This window comes from Carassius carassius, chromosome 14, assembly GCF_963082965.1.
Source record: "Carassius carassius chromosome 14, fCarCar2.1, whole genome shotgun sequence".
NCBI lineage: Eukaryota > Metazoa > Chordata > Actinopteri > Cypriniformes > Cyprinidae > Carassius > Carassius carassius.
Window position 1 is genome coordinate 14,238,906 of NC_081768.1, and position 24,944 is coordinate 14,263,849.

The 24,944-nt window shown below is 39.0% G+C and overlaps 1 long non-coding RNA gene across 1 annotated transcript; it reads right to left on the reverse strand.

Moving 5' to 3' along the window:
• Positions 1–11,457: 11,457 nt before the first annotated feature.
• On the reverse strand, positions 11,458–17,109 carry LOC132156558 (uncharacterized). The gene is made up of 3 exons (XR_009437465.1): positions 16,470–17,109; positions 12,591–12,787; positions 11,458–11,945 (listed from the first exon to the last, which is right to left on the reverse strand). It is a non-coding gene; the product is annotated as an uncharacterized LOC132156558 (long non-coding RNA).
• Positions 17,110–24,944: the final 7,835 nt, after the last annotated feature.

The window sequence follows — 24,944 nt, forward strand, 5'->3', positions numbered from 1 at the left end:
TCAACGACCCTGCATCTTCAAAGGTGCAGATTCAATGATTTCCTCTTTCCTGCAGAAACCTGTCCTGGGCCTGTGATAAGTTGGACAGAAATTCATGGGAGATTACCAGACAGGCCTGCCAAGTGCTGCGGCAGCACCCGTAATAGATACGCTTCGGCTCTAAATCCTAAAAGGCCCCGCTACATCTGTCAAGCACGCCCTGAGAAGCCTCCCCAGTTCAGATGTTATCACCACTACGCCTGCATCAAAAGATTTAGTGTCCACCCTGGAGGATGGTTATGTAGCACAGTTTGCAGGGCAACACAACAAGTCGGCCAGACCTGGGGGAGAGCAGGGAAGGAGGAGTAGAAAAAGAGGATGGGTTGAAGAGGAAAGATAACCTCGAGATAGCACACAAAAAGGGCTGCTGGAGGAAACAGGGAGGCAGGATGAGAGGAAAAACGGTGGCGGCAAACAGTATGTACTCCCCCCTTCGCCCTCATCTGTCCAACTGCCTTCTTTTCTCCAGGAGAGAGAGAAGCTGGGTCCAGTAGACCAGTGAGAGACATAAAACAGCAGAATAGAAGTAGTGCGAGAGTGGAAGAGAGAGATAAGGATAAGAAAAAGGGAGGAATAGAGACAGAGAGATAACAGAGTTTGCCTCTGTGTGAATCTGTAAGTGCCAGATAGAGCGGGCGATTGTGTGTGTGTGAACGTGTGTGAGATGGCAGCTCTCTTTCCCCCCTTCTCTTGGACTCCAGCTCGACTTTAATCTGTAGCCTTACCAGATCATTACAGGGCTACTAGGCCTCTGGGAGCTCGGGGAAAAAACTGACACGAGCTGTCTTCTCCTCTCCCCAGCACTGCTTCATCTGGGCTCTATTAAAAAATTTAAAGAGCCTCCAGCAGGTTCTTAGCCCTGAAAATGGACAGTATCCAAGGAAGAGCGCAAGAGGGAGCTGAGCCGGGGGGCTCGAGAGTCAGGCTGGGGCCTGAGCGAGCGTGAGCCCAGACAGCTGCACCCGGACCGGGGAAAGGCCCAGCGCGTCTCCCGCTCGACCCGTCTGCTCCGCGCTGCAGTAAGAAAACATGATTATATTATTATTTCAGGGCCTGCTCCTCGGCGCACGGATGGAGGCGAAGGGGAGGGGGTTGAACGGCGAGGCATTTAGGGGATTAGGATACGCACCATCCCCACGGGTCAGCTGCTAATCAGAACCCTCACGAGATTTCACCAAGATTTTCTCCTTATGAATAATTTCACCAAAGGCAGAGAAAACGGGCACATTATTTAGAGAGGGGGAGAGTCTTTTGATGTATTTTTCCCTGAATAAGCATGGGTACTCGAGGATTTTTAGCCCTTCAGAGCAACAGGGACCAGCTTATTAAATGCTCCTGCCGCAATGCCTGCGAGCTAGCCGAGATTAATATCAGCGTAACCTGTTACTTAATTCATTATGGGGATACAGGCTAATTTGATTTGATATTATTTTAATAAAGTTCTGTGATATATAAGATTGTTTCAGGCTATCAAAATAATTTTCCAGTTATTACAGTTATTCAGCCTAGTCCTTTGATAGCAGCAGTTGGTCCTGGCCTGTCCTGAATACATTAAGCCTTGAATGATTCATCGCTGCTCAGAAATGTTAAGCTGGAGGAGCGATGTGTTGATGTGCTGATGTTGTCCACCGCTCTTTACAGGGGGGAAAACGAAAAAGAAGTATAGGGTGTATAGAGAGCGAGGGAAATATTTCCGCATGCACCAGGCTTGTATGTGTCATCAACGTGTCTCATATTTAAAGGCTAATCTCTCATATGCCTAAAAAAAAGAATGGTTCTTTTTTCTCTCTTTTATACATTTGGAGTGCCATCGTTCAATAAAGGTCTCTGTCGTGTATCGCTGTAGATGAGCCGCGACCAACACGTGCTGTAGAAAATGTGTCTCCTCCGTGCAGGGGGCTTGTAAATCGATGCCATATAATCGCTCGGTCTGCAACGCTATATGTTAATTCAGCAAGTCATGCTGACTGCAGGCTTTTAAAATATGAAATGCTTGGTATGCTATTAAGATTTCCATTAAAACGTGTGAGCGGAGTGGCCAGCCTCACACAACATTTCTCAGTAGCAGTGTATTTTACAGTGTGTGTGTCTTTTTCTGTTGCATAATATAATTATGATGCTAATAATAAACACATTATATAATAAAAAGAAAAAACTTTTTCATTTGTATATCACTTAAGTAACATGACTTGCATAAAATCTAAATCTTACAGGAGTATTTGAAATATGTTGTCAATTGAGAAAAAATCTTCTTTATTTCTTAACTTAATCATAGAGGTTTAGCCATACATGAATTAGCATAATTGTGAATTGCTCAACAATTGTTCCAATTTTGATCTTGTTTTTACTTTTTTTTTCACACAGACATCTCAGATAAAAATTAGTGTGGTATATTTGTGTTGTGTGTTGGGGTGCAGGGACTAAGCATCAGAGCCACCAAGCCCTTAAAGCTCTCCGTCTGGTGAGAGAGACAGGGAGGAAATGGCTGCTATTAAAGAGTCTGCAAGGGTCTGCTCTCAGTAAAACAACACTCACATTGTCTGACCCCCTCTGTGATCTTGCAGACCTTACCGTGGTTTGTTTTTTTGTTTTGTTTTTTGCACACAGACTACCCACATAACCTGCCAGCACAGCAAAGTGCCCCATTCAGTCTGAAACGAGCTCTCCCTGCAAAGAAAGAAAAGAAGAGGAAAAAAAACATGTACAAAGGAAAATAACTGTATATTCTTCTTTTGAAATAGTTGTACTTTTATATTTTGTTTGTTTTTAGAGTTACACAAAATTTCACATCTTTGATTCAGTTAAAGTGTTTGAAATGGGTTTGTGGTATTTATAGTTGATTTTAGTTGCTGAAATATTGCACGTGGTTGTATTAAGTTGTTTGACACTGTCTACTTTTTCCACCATGACTTTGAATCTTGACCACAATAAAGCTACAACAAGTAGTGCTAAACTATTAAATTAAATAAATATGGTAATATAAAACAATAACACACAATTAATTTGAATCATTTTGTATCTTTTCAATCCACTTTAATTAAATGTGCTTCATTAATCCCTTAAGAAATTCCACTGAAAAAATTGATGTGAATAAACTGTCTTCTACCATTGCAATTGATTTAAGAGAAAGGGAAAAATTAACAAACTGACCAAATACGATTTAAGAAGAAATGCTTCCAAAGAAAAGCATTCCTCTGCAAAGAACAATAAAATATATAGTTATTTTCCAAAGTCATTCTTTGAGAGAAGAATTTTCCATGGCAAGCATCATTGATATTGCGGTTGGTTTTCTCTCTCTTTATTTGGGTCAGATCCAAAGTGTTACTGACCGCACAGCCATTCGTCAATGAGAGGCTTTGTTTGTTCACCTCCCTCATGGATTACTCCATTGAGTAAAGTCCACACCTGGGCCTGCTTTAATGGACAGGGAGATCACCTGAAGCTCCCGCTGAGGGGCTGTCTGTCATGTCCACATGCCTGTGTTCTGTAGCATATGTAGCAGATTTATGTTAAGAACAGTGCTTACGGTTTGTTTTTGTTCTTTTCGGTCACAGGTTTAGCAATATGGAAGAATTTCATTACAGAAATTACAGCGTTTTAAGAGCATTCAAGCAACATATAAACGAAAGGTCAAGAAAAGTGCAATAATATATTTTTTTTTTCTACAAAACAAGTGAAATAGGACAAGAAAGATGTGTAGTCTTCAAAAAGAAAGATGCAAAGCGCCCCTAATGCAACCTGGTACGGCAATGTGTCATTCGTCTCTCCTCTGTGCATGCGATGGCAGGTGATAAAGCACTTTTACAAGCCGCAGTAAAGCACTACTTGTAAGCTACCAGATAGGGGAAGATGGTGGCGTCTTTTTATGTACTATTATAATATTATTTTTGGTTTTGCATCCATATTTATTGCGTCTCAGTGTCCTTCACCTAGGGCGCTGCAGTTATTGCATGCAGGGATTGCATTGTAAAAACCTAACGCAGACACACCGTTGGGATGGGGAAACGTTGACTGTCACCACACATGCTGCCACACAGGTTTGTGTGCTTACCGAATCATATAATTGGCCCCCTGTGAGAGACCCCAGTTTAATAAGATGGGAAAGAAGGTTACAGTAGCACTGATGGGCACTGGCGCTGACCTCACTAGAATGGGCCAACCAAAAAATCTAGTAGTGCTTTTATTCTGCTCAATATTATATGAACTGCTTATACAAAAATGTATTTTAACTCCAAAATCATTTTGCTGGGAGTAATAGTGGAGTAATAAAGAAGTTATTGACTAAATGATATCGATTGTCTAGTCCCCGGGCATAGAGCACTGACCTTGGAATCACTCCATGGCTTCTTCCTCTATGCCTTTCTGCAGACTGGCCACTCAATAATATATTATTTTATACATGTAAGCAGAACAACAAATAGCTGCACGGTGCAAGGTGAGGAATTGCTGGTAAATTTTTCATGGCTATTTGCCTGTAGGAATTTGGCAGCTCTGTGTGACGGGTGATTAAAATCGGTGTTCAGTCAAGACTTGATTAGGGGTTGCCATTCAGCTGCAAGAAGAGAAAAAATAAAAAAGGAAACGAAGAGGAAAACAAGAGGAGAAAAGGCACAGTGTTTTTCTTCGACTAAATCAGATAATGACCTTGAAAACTGGGCGGCAGGAACGGTAGCGTTAACTACTTTCAAGCTAAAGCCTGATTTATTCGCAAGGTTACCAGCAGAAACAATGGCCATTGATTTGGCCGGGGTAATTGCTGTGCGTAGACGCAACTGGCAGGACCTTTGTCCTGGGGGTGGAGACGGTTGTTGGGGGAGTGCTAAAAGGCTTAATAAACCAGCTTTCACCTCTTCAAAAAGAATATATGCAAGCCTATTTTTCTCTTCACGACATTATGGAGAAAGGACTCCATAAGTCTATTTATATGTACAGTCCTGTAATATTTGAATATTTGTGAGAGTAAATGGCATTATCCAGGTCTGTTACTCTGACACTGCAAAAACCTGAAGTGATTTCACTTTTTTAATATGAAAAATCATTGCTTTAGTCTGGCTGAAATGTAACTTTTAAACCACATTTAAACACACGTAATAAAAGCCATATGGTTCAAGAGGAACAAGAAGATTTAATGGGGAAAGAGTGTCTTCCTTTCCTTCAGGTACAGGCTTGTCGTCTTCCCTCATTTGCATGTTGAGATGATGGTGCTTGGGAAAAGCTCTAGTTATGCTGTGATATTCATTCAGCTCCAACTTAAACACTAACGTGACAGATATTTAAAAAGAAGGGATTTCATACATGTTTTATATTGAGCACCTTAGGAATTTATACAGGTTAATAGGGATACACTTTGTTCTTAGTTTGGCAAAACCAAAAATGACTGAAACTGTTACTGGCAAAAGAATATTCCACTACACAATAGTTTGAATTTACAGGGTTGAAGACCAAATATTTATATATGCAATAATAACGTATTGAATGTAAATGATTATTTTCTATTTACATTTTTAAATTGATGCCACCTTATTGGGACATAATGTCCTTCCTACACCAACCTGATACTTTATTTTCAACTTTTTGATTATTTCTTTAATTTTTATTGAAAATAAATGCCTTTCCAATGTGATATAAGATTTGAAAAGGGAGAAGAAAAAAAATGGCAAAAGGCTGATTCAAATTTGATCTCATCAAAAAGCTGATGTTCAATGACCGTCTTTTGTAGTGTTGACTATCCCAATCACACGGTGGTGGGCGAAGTTGGTATAAATAGCCTCTGCCAACAAGATGGGCTATTTAGTGTAAATAGACACTCTGTTAATATATATGTACGTAGTTTAAAAAATATATTTTGTGTTCCACAGCAAAAGAAAGTCTGTCACATTGATGATATAAGGGAGAGTAAATGAAGACAGAATTTTAATTTTGGATGAACTGTCCCTTTAACATATAACACAAGGCTGAATTCAAACCTTTTTCATATCTTTGGTTTTCACTTCTTTATTCAATGAGGGGTCTATGCGATTGTCCTGCATCAGCTGATGCAAATGATGCTAGTGATGCACAGCATTTGCTAACGTCATACACGTCATGGCCTGGGGCTTAATGTGGTACGTCCTCCATCATTTCTTCTCTCCCACCGGGTCAGGCTGTGTCCAGAGCACCTTTCTTCTTCTTCTGGCCAACATTCTGTTCTCCCAGCACAGCAGCTGGTAAACCGAGCGCACGGTCCCTGGCAGGGAAGAGCTCCTCATTTGAATCAATTATACATACCCTTCTCCTGGAGTCAGCCTGCATTTTTCATGCGCAGAGAGGTTATTTTATGAGTTATTGTGTCCAGTTGACATGTTGCTGAAAGCTGTGACCTGTCCCCTTCATTGCCTCCTGATTTGGCTCTGAAGTCAACATGCAAACACTCTTGTGCCCTGGGCGGCACAGTGCACATACAAGTAAATACACACACACACATACAGGCTTTAGATTATCTTTTGCCTTAAAGCCGGAGTATGTCTGTGAAAAGCATTACATGCAACACAGCTAAAAGCTGGTACCCTCTATGTGTAACATACATCCAGTGGATCAAATGTGTTGTTTGTTATGTCAGTGGCAACACCCCTATTTTAACTGAAAGAGAATAACTTACTCAGCTTTTGCAGCACTAAAGCACTTTCTCTTGCTCTCTTTTCTTTGACTGTGTTTGGGTCTGATGCCGCTAGCTGTTGTTTCACAGTTTTTCTCATACTCGTTTTATCACTTACTCACTTTCTCACTCTCACACACACACACACTCCCTCTCTCTTTTTCTATCAGTAATATGGTAGATTTTCTCAAAAGTGAGGTTTGAATCTTGCTTCCGAAAAATAACCAAATATTTACTATTACTGTTTACTATTTTTTCATTTTTCATTACTTGCTATTCTAATCATTTAAATTTTAATATATAATGTTCTATTGTTTTAAAATTGGTATTAATCAACAATCATCAATTAATAGGGTTGCATTGTTTGACCCTTTGCCTGTTTTATTTACAGTCTGTTGTTGCTGATTTGATTGTCATACTCAGTAACATGTTGTCATGTGATGCCAGGATGCATTTGTTCCTCTTAATGATTTGTTAGTTTTTTGTTACCCTTGACATGTTTTGTGTACCATCTAATGGCGTTCTGTGTATGATGTTTGTGCATTATTATTTATTATTATTTATTACTATTATTATTATTGTATTTTTATAATGTGCTAAACAGTCACAAGCTCTTTTTACAAAAATTTAATTAAAGTTACTTCCTAATTAATTGTTATAGTAATAACAGATTTTAAGCCGCGGCAACTTGTCATTTTAAGTTTCTTAAAAAATTTGTTGCCTACGTGTTTTCAACTTTTACAAATGGCAATTTTTTGACCATATTAATAAGCATTATTATTTCAGATATTTCATTGGTTAGATCTACGTATGAGTTTGTCTTCTCTGGGTGTTTCATAAATAAACAAATAAACTAAATTAATGTGTTAAATGCCTCTCCGCATTCATCCGTCTTTCTCACCGGTGCACCAGCTTGTTCAGGAGGTGTTGCCAGCATCTGCCATTTTTGCATAATGCGCAAGGTGTTTGGAAAGGGATCTGTTCTTGGATGGTACAAATTGCTTTTTTGACCTAGTAATTAACTTGGGAAGACGCAAGGAAGAGCTCAGTGATGAGACTTTGTGGCCAGATTTTAACATGGCTGCATAAATTATCATTTATGAAACCATAATGCCCTGTTGCAGTGTCCTGAACCCATCAGAAGACACAGCCGTATAATGGATGGGGTGTGTGCAGTGTTGCTGCACATCTGTAAATTAAGCAGGCAGCGTCCTGCATGCATACCTTCTTTTCATGAAACAGGTTAATCTTGATGCATCACCAGAGACATTCTTACACATGACCTCACAGCAAACACACACACACACACAGAAAGGATAAGCACAAAGTATGCATGCGTCAAGAGGTGAAACATAGTCTGGATATGGCTGATTTGACACTGGAAACATTCCAGTCTTTGGAGCAGCTGTCATTAGAGAAATGTAAAAACAGGAATGCAGTTAGAAGTGTCAGATCGATGTTTCATCCCCGTCCATTACCGCGTTCCTCAGTGCACAGAGACACGGCTACATGCTGCCTACCCCATCTGCATGCTCGATCCACTACACTGCAACACACCTGACACCCACAACACAGTAAACAATAGTTCGCCCAAAACCTTTTTTGTATTAAGAAAAAAATATTTTAAGGCACCATAATGACATATCTAAAACAAATTTGAGTGAGCTCTAGTAAAAGCAAATATGCAATGATTACAATCCTTATTTTGAAATCCTAAGATTGTTTTAAACAACAACAATGGTCAGTTATAAATTATCTTATAGACAATGAAGGCAGCATTTGTCCCACCATAGAACGTCTCAGGTTACGAATGTAACCATGGTTCCCTGAGAGGGAACGAGACACTGCGTCCTCTGAGGGGACACTATGGGGAACACCTCGTTGTGACCCATGTCTGAAGCATACTTTGAAAAACGCCAACGTGTTGGCCGGCGACAGCCTCTGACGTCACTACCAGCATGACTATAAATACGTGCCCGTAGGACCCGTCACTTATCTTCTTTGTGAAGCTTGCATCCGAAGCATGGCATGGAGCTAGAGGACGCAGTGTCTCGTTCCCTCTCAGGGAACCATGGTTACATTCGTAACCTGAGACGTTCCCTGTCAAGGGAACTTCGAACTGCGTCCTCTGAGGGGACACTATGGGGAACAGTATACCCACGCCGCCATGCTGAGGGGAGTGCAGACCAGAATCATGGCAAACACTAAGTACCAACTCTACCATTTCACTGGGAGTCGCCCCTGGGACGGTTCGGCGGCTGTCTATGACATTATCCCTTATGGCCAAAGGCCTAAGCTACATAACCAACTTACCTGTAGGGCCTTGGCCCGGGGTAGAGCTGAAGGCTTGGAATCACAAAAGATTCCTTTAAAGGGATACGGCTAAGAACCTAGCACTTTCCTCTACCAAGTCTTGCCTGTCACACAGGGGCTACTGCTAGCTTTCACAAAAAACTTTCCGAAAGAGCTGTCCCAACAGTACTCTATTAGCAACGCCCTGTTCTAGATAGGTATCAGAGGATACCTGGGTGGAGTGGCGCCCAAGATGAACGGGGCTTTAACCGACTCAAGAAAGGGCACGAAGCAGCCACGTGAAGCCCTCACCATATAGGATTTTAGAAAGAACGCAGAGTACTAGCGTGCGAACTTACCACAGTGTGGATTTCAGAAAGTGTGCAAAGACTTCACTTGCACACTTACCATAACATGGATTTAAAAATACTGTTCTAAGGAGGGGCTCTCGTGGCACTCTGATAGAGCACCTCGTAGATGGAATGGCCCTGGAAAAGGGGAGCGCTGCTAAACTACCACTATATGTGGGAGTTCACCTACAGAGAGGCCTAGAGAGGCCTACTACATGTTACCAGATAACCACCTTAAGTGGAAACTGAAAGTAATCTGGAACTCAACTCCAGGGAGGCCTGGTGAGGCCTACAACCTGACAACCACAAAACATGGGAGCTCGCTAACAGAGAGGCCCGGAGGGGCTTACTACCTGAAAAACCATGCTATTTAGTGGAAACGCATAGTATGTGGGAGCTAAACTTCAGAGAGGCCTGGTGAAGCCTACTACCTGATAACCACAATATGTGGGAGTTCACCTACAGAGAGGCCTAGAGAGGCCTACTACCTGTTACCAGATAACCACCTTAAGTGGAAACTGAAATTAATTTGGAACTCAACTCCAGGGAGGCCTGGTGAGGCCTACTAGCTGTTAACCACAGTACGTCCACACAACCCCTCATGTTGAGGGAAGCGATGCTTGAGGTGTATAACAAATACACACTGGTTGAATGAAGCCCATGGAACCCAGGGCTAATCATCTTAAGATAGGGAACGAAGCGGAGCGCGTAACCCCTACCCTACAGGATTTCAGAAAGTGCGCAAAATCTTGCGTGCACACTTACCACTTACGTGGATTTCAGAAAGTGCGCAAAGTGTTCACATGCACACTGACCACCATGTGGTTTTGAGAAAGTACACAGGCTTAGCGTGTGTACAGAAAGGTTCCTAAGCATCGCAGAGGTGCTGGATCGCACGGGAGAGGCTGGCTCCAACCCTCAAGTGAGGGGAGCATCACCTGAGGCAGTACATACAGAAGACTTCCGTAACTACCACCTCCCCGGATGTGCCAAGCGGCCAGGCGGCCCCTCAGGGTAACCTGGCCGGACATCCATGAAATTCCCTGCAGTGCTGTGCCAGTTCTGACGACCAGCCAGGCTCCTCGGGAGGGGGTGTGGGATGGACAACCGCAGAGCATTTGCCTCCCACATGCGGGTCTCACTCCGCGGTGGGTGTCGCGCCCCGCTTACCTCTTCGTGACCCGCGATTCCTCTTGCCTCTGCACTTAGACGGGGGAGGAGCCCGAGCAGCAACACTAGCCTTCTGCGCCCGTCTTCGATCCTCAGATCGAGATGGGCCAGGACCCCTTTGTCGTTTGGGCTCGGACCTGGACCTTCGTGGAATGAAGTATTTAAAGGCAGCTGAGCGCGCCCTTGCCTCCCTGACACGGGTCACGACGAGGTGTTCCCCATAGTGTCCCCTCAGAGGACGCAGTTCGAAGTTCCCTTGACAGGGAACTAATAGATTCCAAAGCAATTTCTTTGCCTGAAAGAACTAATAACTGATTAAAAAAATATATATGATAGAAAATATAAATCAAAATTATAGTATTATACTGTATATAGTTTTAATCATGAAAATATTGTAGTCTTGCTGGTTACCCAGCATGCTTTGAGGCTGTGTGACTGCAGGTTTGAGTCAAATTACTTAAAGAGGCTATAAAGTTTGCAGCTGTGTTCTTTGATAGTGAAAGGTTCAGTATTGGTTGTAATAGTGCATGTATCTTGTTGTTTAGTCACATAAGTGTAAACTTTCTTCTTGACTTGAATAGTGTTGGCTTGCCAGCCTTGTTTCATATTGTTGCTTACTTGTTGTTAAAAATAGTTACATCAATAAAAACATTATTAGTTTGATATTAGTGTTTGAAATGTTAATTAATAACTTTAAGGCTAACTGTGCGTGCAGATGGTCAAATAATGTTTTTTTCCATCAGTCTTTCTTAGTAAATTTACTTAAAAGTCTTAAAGTCTTAAAGATTAACATAGCACTATCTAATTAGCCTGCTCTGCTAGTTTAGTGTTTGCTGGTTATTTATATGCGCTTAGAAAAAATCATCGGCAGATATTTAGATTGTAAGTGAATAATAATGACTTGTGTTTTATTCTGTTCCTCACACAGTTAGTGTATGGATTCAGATGACTTTTATTATAGAGCATGAAGCGTAACACATCTTATGATTCTTTATTATGCTTTTACATACTGGTACTTTTGAAGCTTAAAAGCAATTGCATGGAAATGAGTTTCCAGTGTAAGATATTTAAACTTTCTTGAAAATGGCATATGGGTTTGGAGCATCATGAGGATTATTTATTTTTTAATTTTTATTCAAGTGTTTATCCATTTTGTGACACATATATAGAAGCTTAAGCGTTTAAAATGCATTGTACAACAGCAGCTAATGCTATTGAAAACAACTGCACCTCACCGATAGGCAGAAGGCATCCCCTCATGTTTTCTCCTCTCTGGCCTTCACTCCCATGTGAACGAGGTATCTTCAATCCATCCGGGGGCGGAGAGAACGTTCGTACACTAGCAGCATGTGCCAACAGTGCCGCATATCTGAGAACTTTTAATTTCGCTTTTATTGTATGGATGATCCTGCATACAAGGAGCAAACAAGGCCATAATGGAGCGTCCAGCACCTCGTTGTCTGCCTAAAACCAGAGAGAAAAAACACTGTGAAATCTTCAAAAGGAGAAGGGGTTGATGAGCTCCCTAAAGAGGGCTAGGACTTGTGCTTTAAAAGAAAAAGATTTCGCCAGTGTGTGCAATTTTAATTGCGCTCCTATTGCTTGCCCCCAGCCCCCTTCTTTCTCCCACTCTCTCTCTCTTTCTCTCATTCCCTCGCTCTATCTGTCTGGCCTTCAAAGGGAGTCTCATTCACTCTATTTTAATTTCATAAAGTAACCCCGAGGACAAAAGCAGAGCCACTCATGTGCAAAACTTCTTTATTTCAGAATGACATTACAGTGTTATTGTGGAGTGTGACACCATGGAGAGCTACAGAATCACTGAGAGACGACTTTGGCTTCTCCCTGTGTGTACAGTGCCCGTCTACCTGCTGATAAATTCATAATGTACTCTGTAGTAAACGTTCAGTTAAGGTAATGAAAATTAGTCAGACCTTATCCTTATTTTCACACTATCGCTTCTTTAGAAAGCGGTGAAGGCGGTCTTGGTGGATCTTTGGGCCCTGAGCTCGTACTTCTAAATGCTTTTGAACAACATCAGGCTGTGTGCCAAAGCAGTGACCACAATTTTTGAAGAAAATGCTCTTGTTTCTGCAAGAATCAACTTGCCTGTCTCTTTGTTTGGAATTCCCCATCCTGTTACCTCTCAGAGGCTCCTCATGGGCTGGATGCCTTTTGCCAGTCTGTGTGAGAGCCGTGTAAGATGAGCGTGGCTCTGTGCTGTCCACCTTGCCCCACAGCGATGAGATCTTTTTGACTGTAATTGTCGGGCTTTGTTCTGGCTCTCCTTTTTGTTGTGCAGCTGTAAAAGGGTATAAATGTAGAACAGCTAAAGAGGTCAAACCTGTAGTGAAAAGTGCAGCAATGGGAAACTTAAACCTGACCACAAAACAAAGATCTTTCCACTCTTTAAAATGGATTCGGCTAGACTCTAAATGGTTTTGACCGTAATGATATAAGAAATCAAGGCTGACGATCTCAGGTTGATATCATAATCACCAGTGAATTATATTTTGTTGATACAGTTTAACTTTTATATAATAACATTTTGGACAAAATAACCTGATGCAGGACTTTTTACTATGGAAACCAGAACACAGTTTAGTACAAAACAATAACCACTTTAATTTGATAACCGAATGTGTGTTGGACTGTGTTACAATGGTAGAATTTTTCAAAATACTATTTTTTTAACATTATATTTCATAATGTAAAAGTGCAATTATACAAAAACAATTTTCTAGGTACTTTTCTAATTTTATAAATTTACTAAGTAGTAATGATTACATGTACATGCATTTACATGCACAGCTGTAATCCAACACAATTATGTTTAGTTCTACACTACACAGTGGTGTCACGGTTTGGTACATTTGGTACGGGGGTAATTGGTTACGTCGCAATGTTTGAAATATTTCTATTTTAAACCATGAAGGCGAGCCAATGGATATCACACCCAAGTAATGTGCAAACTTTGTAAAAGAGTTTCGCAGGTGAACGTCTTAATCTCAGTCAATTTACTAGACAGAAAGTGAAAGTAAAAATGGAATGACGGAGCTTTAGCCATCTGATGCCGCATATTCTCTAGACGACAAGATGAATCTACTTCAAAATATGCATAACAGTATATAGCCTAGCTTGCTGTTTTTGTATTTATTCCCTTAATATTACATAGTGGGTGAAAAAATGGGAAGAAATTTTGTGTTAGACAGGTTGTTTTTGAAAGTCAGTGCTTGATATTAAAGCTTTTAATTTCATTGACTTTTATATGATGACTGAAATATTAAGATTTCGATCATAGGCCTATGATTCATTGTATAGACCTGTTTTAAAATACCTTTTTTAAAATATTTTAATTATGGAGTAAATATATAACCTAATCTTTTGTTATCCTTGCAACATGTCAGTTATCCTAATTATTGTGGGGCAAATTAATTGTAATTTTAATTTCATAATAAAAGTAAATTCATAATAATAATAATAATAATAATAGGCCTAATAAAACAAGAATGTAACACGCCTACATTAACTGGAAGTGCCAAATATATTATTATTGCCAACAATTGATGTTTTAGACAATATCTTGTCAACAAGGGGAGGTTATTGCGGGGCCTTTTGCAGAGCGTGCCCTGTGTGCCTGTCCGCTAACGTTACGCAACTGAGCAGACAACACGTTGCCTGTTACATCATTTGGACTGCCTTGTTGAGTGCAGTGGCACTGATGAGAACATTATATTTCACATGCTGTTTTGTCCAACAAATCAAATTGTTCGATTTGTAATGCATACCAAACCGAAAGCCTCGTAACGGTTCAATCGTTACACCCATAGCATTTATATATATTTTTCTTTCTTGTTCATCCGTTTTGTTATTTTATTTTATTTACAATAATCTGCATTCGGCAGACCCTTTTACTTAAAGTGACTGCAAGTATAAACTTAATCAGTTCATGCATCCCTGGAAACCCATGACTTTGGTTGCTATAGTTTTTTGCTTTACCATTTGAGTTACTTGAATTCAACTTTAACCAGTAGCTTCCAGCAGGTTTGGTTGTCAAAAGGTTGTCGAAATATCAAAGGTTATAACTTGTGCCAAATAGTCTTGCTTGTGTCAGGCTCTCTGATGCTCTTTGAGAGCATTGCTTTGAGCGCACACACAGAGGCCTGAGGCAAAAATCAATGCACATATGAGTTTTCAGCTGTTTTATGATATATAATGAGGGTTAGCATGTAGGGCACATCACCGACAAAACACATCAGTGCTCGAGAACGATTACATCTGTCTGCAGAAATAAGTAACAACTTAAAGGAAATGCAGACGTTTGGTTGGGGGGGGGTTAGCAGTGATGTTTTTTGGCAACGTACAAGCAACATTAGTGATGTTTCCAGATTCCAGGAGATTCTCTAGGGGTTAAATTCTGCACCTTGCCAGCGTAACTGAACGGAGTAGTTTTACATTTATTCAGTCAAAGGGGTATTTGTTGAGTGTTTTATAAATCCCAAGCTTGGCTGGCTCCCCACATAATTCTCATGTCATTTTCTCGTTTTAAAGAAATGATGATGTCTCTCCAAAGAGTTTCGTCAGTTTGTCAAATTCTTTTATTTAAAAAACGTGAAGGCTTTCGTGTTTTGTATTCTCCATCTCATACTGTTTCCCTGCGCTTTGGCTCGAGGTGACGGTGTGATGAGTGAGAAGCTTTCAAAGTTCAGTGGGATTTTGCTGTTCAAAAGAGCAGGGCCATTGATCAGGCAGCTCTTAGGCCAAGGATAAAACCCTGACGGCAGGCAGGATTTGCAGCTAACGCTTCAGTCTCTCTGGTGCACGAAGAGACACACACACACCTCTCACCACAGCAATCACGTTAGCCGAGTTACGTAAGTGTTAATGATTCTAGGGAGGCATGCATATTTCTTTCTCCAGACGTTCCAATCAGATCCTAGAACACATGGTATCTCAATAATGTCAAGCTCGTCTAAAATGATTTGGTTTGGGGTCATGTCAGACCTCCGATTATCGGTGAATCTAACATTTTACAAACCTGAACCGCTTTAATTTAAATCCACCTATAGGGACTTTAAAACAAGGGAGGATGGGAAACGCAGATGTGCTCTCTCTGGTGTATGAAATGGATGTGGACAGGCGAGTTATGAGAAAGCCATCACTCTGGTTTTCTAAGACTACAGAAGACTGAAAAAAAGCACATACAGGCCCATCACGGATTAGCCATCACAGGCTTAATTGGTTTGTGATCTATTTATAGAGTGATTTAGCACCATGTTAAATTCCTCTGAGACTCACAGTAATACAGTATGTATTTCATTAAGGATTACAGCATCTTATTCAAATGTGTTTTGACACAAGTTATATTTTAAAGAGATTCATCATCTCATTAAAAAAATAAATGGATAAATAAAAAGCATTGTCAGTGCATTCTTCAAGTGCCTTAAATATGTTTGAAATAAACTTTAAATAAGGCTAAATGGTTTAATGAAATCTGTAGAATATTATAAAATATTCTAAATACTACTTCTCATGTAATTGTTTCTGAGCTTTGCAGTGTGAGTAGTGGGTGAGTTGTCGGTCCTATTGAGATGTCCTAGTAATTGCAAAAAGTGACTGAAAAATCTGGATTGGTGAAATGTTCATTCAAATGTAGATTAAACACACTTTTTTAATGTATAAATTAATATATTTTTTTTATTGAAAATTAAATAAAAGCAATTGTCATGAGAGCTATACCAACCAATTTTAGTCATAAACCTTAAAGAAATACGATTATTTGATCAATTCAAAATTGATAATTTGCATTACACATATTTATAAAAGGTCAGCATATTTTGTGTAATTTTTATTTAAGAGCTTGAAGTTCTTAACAGACTGCCATTTTGACATTTTAATAGATACATTCTGAAGCACATAGAAATGCACATTTGTTAACTCTGATAATTAACCTCAGCATCTCTAATAGCATTGAGCCTTTTTACCTCCATAGCCCGGCTGCTATTATCCATGCTGGCCACTCTCGAAACCACCCACTGTCACTTCTGTGTCCACGCGTCATTTCCAGACATCAGTGCTGGGAGTTGAACCTGTTCCATGAATAAGTGATGGGGCTGGGAAAAAAGAAAGCGAGCAAGCACACAGGAACCAGAGAGAGAGAGAGACTAGGCTCAAAGGGAAAGCAGACAGGATATCCGTCAGAGCTTGCTGCACTTCGTTGGGCATGAGAAGTGAGGAAGACGGGAATGGGACGGGGACACCTGCCTGTTCTCTGGCCAGCAGAGCATGCCCGTGCAAGTCAGCTCTCTCAAGATGAGTTCATCTCACCTTGGGCAGGGTTGCATCGTGGGGCCTGCGGGGGCAGCTGGCAGCCCAGCCAAGTCCCACTGCTCAGGGACGCGTCTGGCACACCTTGCCCGCTAACTGCCTGGCAAATGACTAAGAGAGCGTGTCATTCGCCTGAACCCGTAGTAAAGCTTCAATACGGTGCAATTTATTTCCTACGGACACAATGCTTTTTTTATTTAATTATGCTGAAAATCAAAGCTGAATCCCATAATAGGATTATCACAAAATGTAGAAATGCAAAAAATATAAAAAGGTCATCTAAAAGCAGTCATGTCCATTCTCAATATCTAGTTTCTTAGATATTATAAAAGCAATATTAATTAAGATTATTATATAAATTCATGTTGTTCAACAACCTGTGTTTGTTCTTACTTAGAACCTTTGGTAACCATTTACAATAAAGTAAGATTAGTTAATATTAGCCAATGCATTTACTAACAATGAGCAATATATTTGTTGCAGTATTTATTATTTTTTTGTTAATTTTAATAAAAATGCAAATATTCATTGTTTGTTCATGTTAGCTTACAGTAGGTGCATTAACTAATGATATTTTTTGATTGTAGTTTTGAGTTGACTTTTGATTTTAGTAATAGAAAATGTTGAAATTAACATTGACTGATATAATAAATGCTTTAAAACTATGGTAACACTTTTTTTTCAGGTTCACATGTACATACTATTGTAATAAAGGTATATTATGCATGTAGTAAGTATATGTTGATAATTCAAATTACTCAGTTCTTATTTGTAACAAATACATCTTCAAACAAAGTGTAGTTTTTCATTGTTAACAAATGGAACCCTATTGTAAAATGTTTCTGACTCTAACAATAAATCTGCACAAATACAGCCTTTTATATCTAATCTTTTTGTAAAAAAAAAAAACTGATTATAGAGTTCATTTAGCCAGTTTCAACAGATTCAAAGACACATTACTGTTTTTAAGAGTATGAGTGTGTGATTTACCTGTGACAACCCTGGTGTGTGTATGTGTCACTTTTGATTGTTCTGACTAGCAGACACTGAATACAGTGAGTTTATGTAGCATGTGTTTCTCCCTTCTATATCCCAACATTGTAGTCAGGTCTTCTCTGCATGCATTTGCACACAAACTCCCGCACACCAAGCCTAGGACGCCCACAGAAGTTGCCCTCAACTCTGAGCGCCATGCACCGCACCTCCTTGCTTTGCCATGTCAAAATGAAAGAGTAAACAAAGGCCCCCAATTCCCCCGTCTGCATTAATCATTCAAATGACGTATTGGCATTCTTCAGACTCGGCTGCCTTGCTTCCAAATTAACACCTCCAGGTTCAAGGGAATAGAAATTAACTGAATTATCTGGCAGGCGCAGATGTCCTACCATGGCCCCCCCACACACACTGATTTAATATGCCCTAGGAATAGCTGTGATCCAGAAAAAGTGCTAATGGTCAAGAGATCATTTATGACGTGTAACAGATAGGTTATGTTTTTGTTTTGTTTTTTTGTAACAGCCTTTTCTACTATATATATATATATATATATATATATATATATATATATATATATATATATATATATATATATATATATGTTTTTTTTGCTTGTTTGTTTTTACTCATATTTAGTACAATTACATTAAGTGTATAGAGATAATTTTTGTTTATGCTTACATTTCTGATGTTTGTTTTTTAGGCACAAAAATGGGGGAAAAGGAATAAATTAGACTAGCACAATACAAGTCAAACCCCACTTCTCGCTGCTGACTTCACTCCTGTTAATGCCTGTCTTACAGCATCCGTTGGAGTACTTCCTGCTGAAAATGCCACTTCATTGTACAATTAATTATTCTAATGATAGGCCTCTACTCAACAGTGCTTTTTCTACTTGCGTAAGAGATGGAGTGAGAGAAGGGGGGGGGGGAGAAGAAAGCATAGTAAGCTTGTATTGTGGCTGGAGTGACAGTAATACAGCAGGTGAAATATAGGTGAGAAAAAGGGTGAATTAAAGAAAAGTGAACAATGAAACAGTGATGACAGAGTGAAACTTTTCAGTATGATACAAAATACTATCATTTATTTATTGGGGTTACTGAAGCACATTAATTTGTCAAACTTTATTAGCATAATTTCCTCAACTTTTCTCAACAATTTATTTATCAGTACACAGTTTATCAATGCCATTTATCTTTTCTGTATTCATTATTTTCTTATTTACTGTTTTTAATTTGACAAATTTTAACAAATTTCTAATCTGACAAAAAGAAGCAATTTATTTATTTTTGTTTGTTTGTTTGTGCTTTTGTCAGATTAAAATAAATAAAAAGTTTGGTGCCGAAAAGGGATTGCTTTAAAGAGGCTGCAGTCTGATACCTGAATCTGTATCAGTGGTGACCTCCAAAAAAGCTCCATAAACATATACATATCAAAAATATAGTTCATAGGATTAATGCATTTTTTCCACGGCTGTTAAAGCTAGTGGTACAATTATTAATTAATTAATCCACAAAAGCCACTTTATATCTGCGGTGCAGTTTGCTTCACTCTATAGCTTATATATCAAAATAACTAGAGTTTTGCATTTAATTATGTTAAAAACAGTGCTGTCAAATGAATAATCGCGATTAATCACATCCAAAATATAAGTTTTTGTTTACATAATATATGTGTGTGTACTGTGTATATTTATTATGCATATATAAATAGACACACTTTATATATTTAAGAAAAATATGTTGTTTATACATTAAATATATATATATATATATATATATATATATATATATATAAATTAAATGATAAATAGATACATGTAAATATCTTCTAAATATATACTTTATGTGTTTGTATTTATATAAAAATAATAGATATACACAGTACACACATATATTAGGTAAACAAAAAACTTTTATTTTGGATGCGATTAATCGTGATTATGAATAACACCCATTCTGCCTAAACTGGGTTGGGGGTTGAAAGTTAACAAATGCATTATTACTGTACAATAAAATTCTAATATTCAATAAAATATTTTTATTATAAATGTTTTAAGTTAAAAATAAGAATTAAATGTTTATATTCTATATTATATTATAAATAAAATATTATATTAATACTATATATATATATATATATATATATATATATATATATATATATATATATATATATATATATATATATATATATATATATATATATATATTATTATTATAAATATTATATTATATTATATATAAATTAAGTTCATTTCATTTTTTATTTATTTATGAAAAGATACAGATTTACTGCACATTTAAAACAAGGAGCCAAGAAAAACAGCAAAAATCTCAGGTAGAGTTATTTTGGGATGAGCGCTGTGATGGAACCAAGTTGGAATAGACAACTGAGTGGACAGGAGAAGCAGAGAGATAAAAGAATAGAAAAGAACAGCAGAAGAGTCATCTTCAAGAACATCTTCTCTTGGTGACTCCAGTGAGCTTTTATCTGAAGTGGGTCAGTGCTCTGTGCACTCCTCTGCTCTGATTACACCCCTGCATATGTCTATGTTACACTCGTTCGTTTTTGCCCCTCACTTGCCCCCAAGCCTGTAAAGAGAGGTAAAACGGCTCTTAGTTTATGGCAGCTATCTTTGCGTCATAACACGAGAACAGAATAAACAGTTGCTACAGAAACCCTTTCTCCCCATTTCCTTTTTTTTATCTTTTGTATGATGCTATTCTGAAATCATGTAAGCCCTTATGAAAAATTCATGCAAGTAAAGTTTTTTTTTTTTTCCTATGTAAAGAGAAAATGATCTCCAAATCGCTTTTCTTCTCCTCCCGACCCGTGCCATGTTATGACAGCCATTACGAGAGAAGCATCTCTCCGAGTCTTTGGGAAAAAAAAGGTGCTGCCACTTTAAGGGAAATCTTGAGACGATGCCAAGCCAGTGACTACAACAGTCCCCTGGCATCACAAGATGCCTGCCCAGGGCTCTATTTGCATTCCATATTCAGGGCATGGCTCTCCTTTTTTATTGTTTTTAATCAGTGCAGGATGTCAACAAAATAAATGAAGTTGCAAGTGGAAGTGAAATTTTTATCACGTCGGGGATGTGCATTTTCTTCCATTCATCACAGGCCATATTGAGAAAGTGAAATTTCAGAAAATGTGGTAATCAATGGAGGAGCTCCATATGGCGAGGATCAAAGGTGTCACAGAGTGTGTGGTTCTGCTTTATTGCCAGCCAGTACTGTTAATTGGACAACAAGATCAGAGGCAATATTAAAATCCAATTAAATTGATATGAACAGATTGCCAAGTGATGTACACTGATGTATAATTGAGTATCAAGCAAATGCGAGTCGGTCGTCTTGCGCTCTACCTCCTAAATAAATGATGGAGCCGTAGAGGACAGAAACAAGTTTGAGCATTAGCTCCACCACTCTGGGCTTTCATTTGTTCATTTCTTTGCAGCTGATTCGCTTTTTTCTTGCTGGCACTCTTGAAGGCCTATCTTCTTTTTTAATTCTTTTGAATATGAGTCTACATATACAGTTAGCATGTTTGCATGTTGAATTTCATGTGCACCATTGCGATTTCGATGGTAGCCATGGAGTCAACATTTGTTGCATTTCATACAACACCATTCCATCATCATGATTTTGATTTGAGTCCAGTAAGCTGAGCTGTGGTTAATCTGCCGATACAAAGTGCACTTTAAAACAGAAATAAAGAGGATGGGGTGGATTTTGTGACACCATTTAGCAGACCACTGAGACCCGGATCAAGGTGACATTTCATGATAAGGTAAACTTGGAAGACGGCCCAAAACAATCAAAGTTCATCAAAACCCAGTCATTATTAATTGAATATTTTCAGGGCAACCTTAGGGCTTATAGCAGTCGTTCTAATACATGGCACAGGGGGATGATAAGAAGATTTACATACCTAATTATAATGACATTTCAGGGGCCCTGAGATGGTTGATTCATTTTAAATCACGTCTTTGCTGTTCTCCACCATTTTTGGGGGGGGCGGGGGTGTTGTCTTGGTGGGTAATGTGAGGGGCTGAGGGTGGTAGTGATGATGGGCAGAGCTGCCGCTTCATTAGAGCTGATGGAGGTTTGGGAGGAGCGGAGTCGGTGGTGCGTGCCCATCTCCGTGCCCATGGCAATGCCCACACAAAGGGCCCACAGAGCAGGTGCTAACAAGGTCGCAGTGCCTCTGAGCCATCTGGGCCGAGCTTAGCGCATCGTTACCGCACCTCTCTTTGTGCGGGGAGCTGTCTGCAGCCACCTCCGTCAGCGCTCAAAAGAAATCAAAAGACGCTTGCTTTCTTTGAAGGATTGTGAGTTTAACTTGAGCTAAACAAAAGGAGCTCTAATTGGTTTGGAACAATCTGTCTCTCCTATGCAAGGAGCAGTTGGCATGTGCTGAAATCATATACTTCTCTCTTTTTTAAATTATAATCATTATTGCTTGCAGTGAACTGCATTTATTCACACAGTGTGGCTAACAGTCCATCTGTAAGAAGCTGTGAGTGTAAACATCCAGGAGTCGTCCCCAACTGCTGCTGGTTAGTTGTTGTTTATTCTTTGTGTAATTTTAGTACGGAGGGCCAAAGGTTCAAATCTGGGTAAAGCTGGATTTCCTTTTCTTTTCTTTTTTCTCCGAAACATCTGGAGGAAATTGGCTTTTCATGGTCACGAACTGCCTTCAAATATTGCCTTAAATCTGCCCTAAGATTACGAAGGCTTGCCCATTGCACTAATCACAAATTACGAACCCAGAGGCTGGACACAGACCACAATTTGTGAGAAGGTTGGTGGAAAAAAACGCCACCGTTGGAGTCTAGATTTTAATTTACAATTAGCTTGGACAAAATGCTATGTGTTCAGTGCTGAATAGCTGGAGACTTCATTTTCACATTGGTTTCCATTATTACTCTAAACATGTGCAGACAATGGTTTGCAAGTATACGCTGTGACACAGTCAGAGCGGTATGAATCTGATGTATTTCTTGCGATGCCATTAGCAGTGCAGGAGGAATCTTATACTTCCTTAGTTTTCTTCTATTTTACAGTTTCACTGTGGTCTGTTTCTGAAAGCCTTTTGGCTGTCATTATGTGGTTACCTGTTTGGCTTTTCTGGCATTCCTTCTTTGATTTAACCAATTGACGTTTTCAAATGAAGGTATATAAATGGGGAATAATCAGCTGGCTAAAACTATAGCCTATTAGGGCACATAACCGCAGCCGGACCTTCTGACTCGATTTGCATTCCAAAACCATTTCAAAGGCAACAGCAGAACTGTAATCTTTCTGTTTATTTACAAGATTTGAGGGTTCTGTTTTGTGGTCAACCATGTGGCATTCGAACAAACATGAAAGGGAAGGTTCATTCATAAAGAAACAGCAGCCTTATTACTAAAGCACCCACACACACGCAAGCGGGTGCACACACAAGCCTGCACTTATCCTCATTTACTGGACTACTTCAGCAGAGCAGGAGAGCTATAAACATTGATTAAAAATTCATTCAACATCCAGCTGTTTTAGAGACGTCCAGTTGTGTTGTATTAGTGAAGCCATGTTTCCTTTCAAATTATGAATTTAATTAATTTTATTCTATTCTATTTTATTTTATTTTTTTTGTGAAAATCTTTAGTATTTCAGAATGAACAGAGTAAAATAATTACCTTTTTGATAAGTATACAGAAATGTATGTGGTGTATATGTTTTCACAGTATATTATGCTTCTAATTCTAATAATATATTATAACTAAATTAAAAATCACTAATAAAAAATAAAATATGGGAAAAATGTATTTCTGTTTAGTGTGAATTTTTCTATATAATTGTTCAAATAGAAATACATTAAAATAAAGTTCAGTTCATTAACATTAGTTTACATTAAAATGTGTATATAAAAATATATTTTTATTAAAATATTTTAGTGTGAGTAGATATGAAATTTAACCAATTAACATTAATAATATTAATAATTAATCTTAGTATTCATTATTATTTTATATATTTGTATAGAACTGTATTATAAAGTGTTACTTGTTTACTTTACTTTTACACTTTTTCGGGAAGGCTAAGATCCAGAAAACATACGAGCTCTTCCTGAAGGATTTCCTTGATATTCCTAATTAAATCCTTGGGCCCTAATCTAGTATATACACTAATCTAGTGCACACATGAAGACAGCTATCATAATCTATAGTGTTGAAAGCTGCCTATCTACAGTAATACACACAATGCTGGCTAGTGGTTAGACAACATCTGGACAAAGAATGGAATCTTACTTCTTTGCTGTTCATTATTGAGCAATCTATCATAAATTCATCTGCTGCGATCTCTGACTCAATAAGAGATAACAGAGCTTTATTGTGACTATACTATAGATTATTCCCAATGAGTTTAAAAAAACAGAGATGTCTTACAACAATCATAACGGATATTAAAATGCTGTCAAAATTCTGCTCATGCACCGCTCACCACAAAATCCCCCGTATATCTCAGCACAATAGATGACATTTAGGCAGAAAGAAAAAAAGGGCTGAACTGGGCCTTTCTTGTGGGAAATCCTGCTACTGGCCTGAAATAACAGCATTATCTTGAGAAAATCCCAGATTAAGCAGACAGGTAGGAGCATGGTCGCACTCCGGGAAGCGCACGGGGTGGAAATCAGGTATGATGGGGAGGGGGTGCAGAGATAGAGCACCACAGGGGGCTAATGCTCCCATCCCAGGCCACAGCTGATCCCCACCTTAACTGACAGGGAACTGTGCATGGGCCTGCATACCACATAGCCCACAGAGAGACACGGCACGGCTCAGCATGGTACCTCACCGCACAATCCTTCCCAGACTCCTCTGTGCATTCACAAGCATGTGCAGCACAACTGCAAAGCTCCACACATGTAATCATACACAAACCAGCAGTTATACTAACTGCAGATACAGAACTCATAATTATTTAGTTATGCACTGCCACATGCTCATATTCGCAGGAGAAATCAGCCACAACATAGAAATCAACAAAGGACTCAAGGATTGATGAGACTGCACCCTTAGCACATTTACATTAGCAGCAACACTAGAAAAATTCCTAGAATGCATGTTATGGATTCACACATAT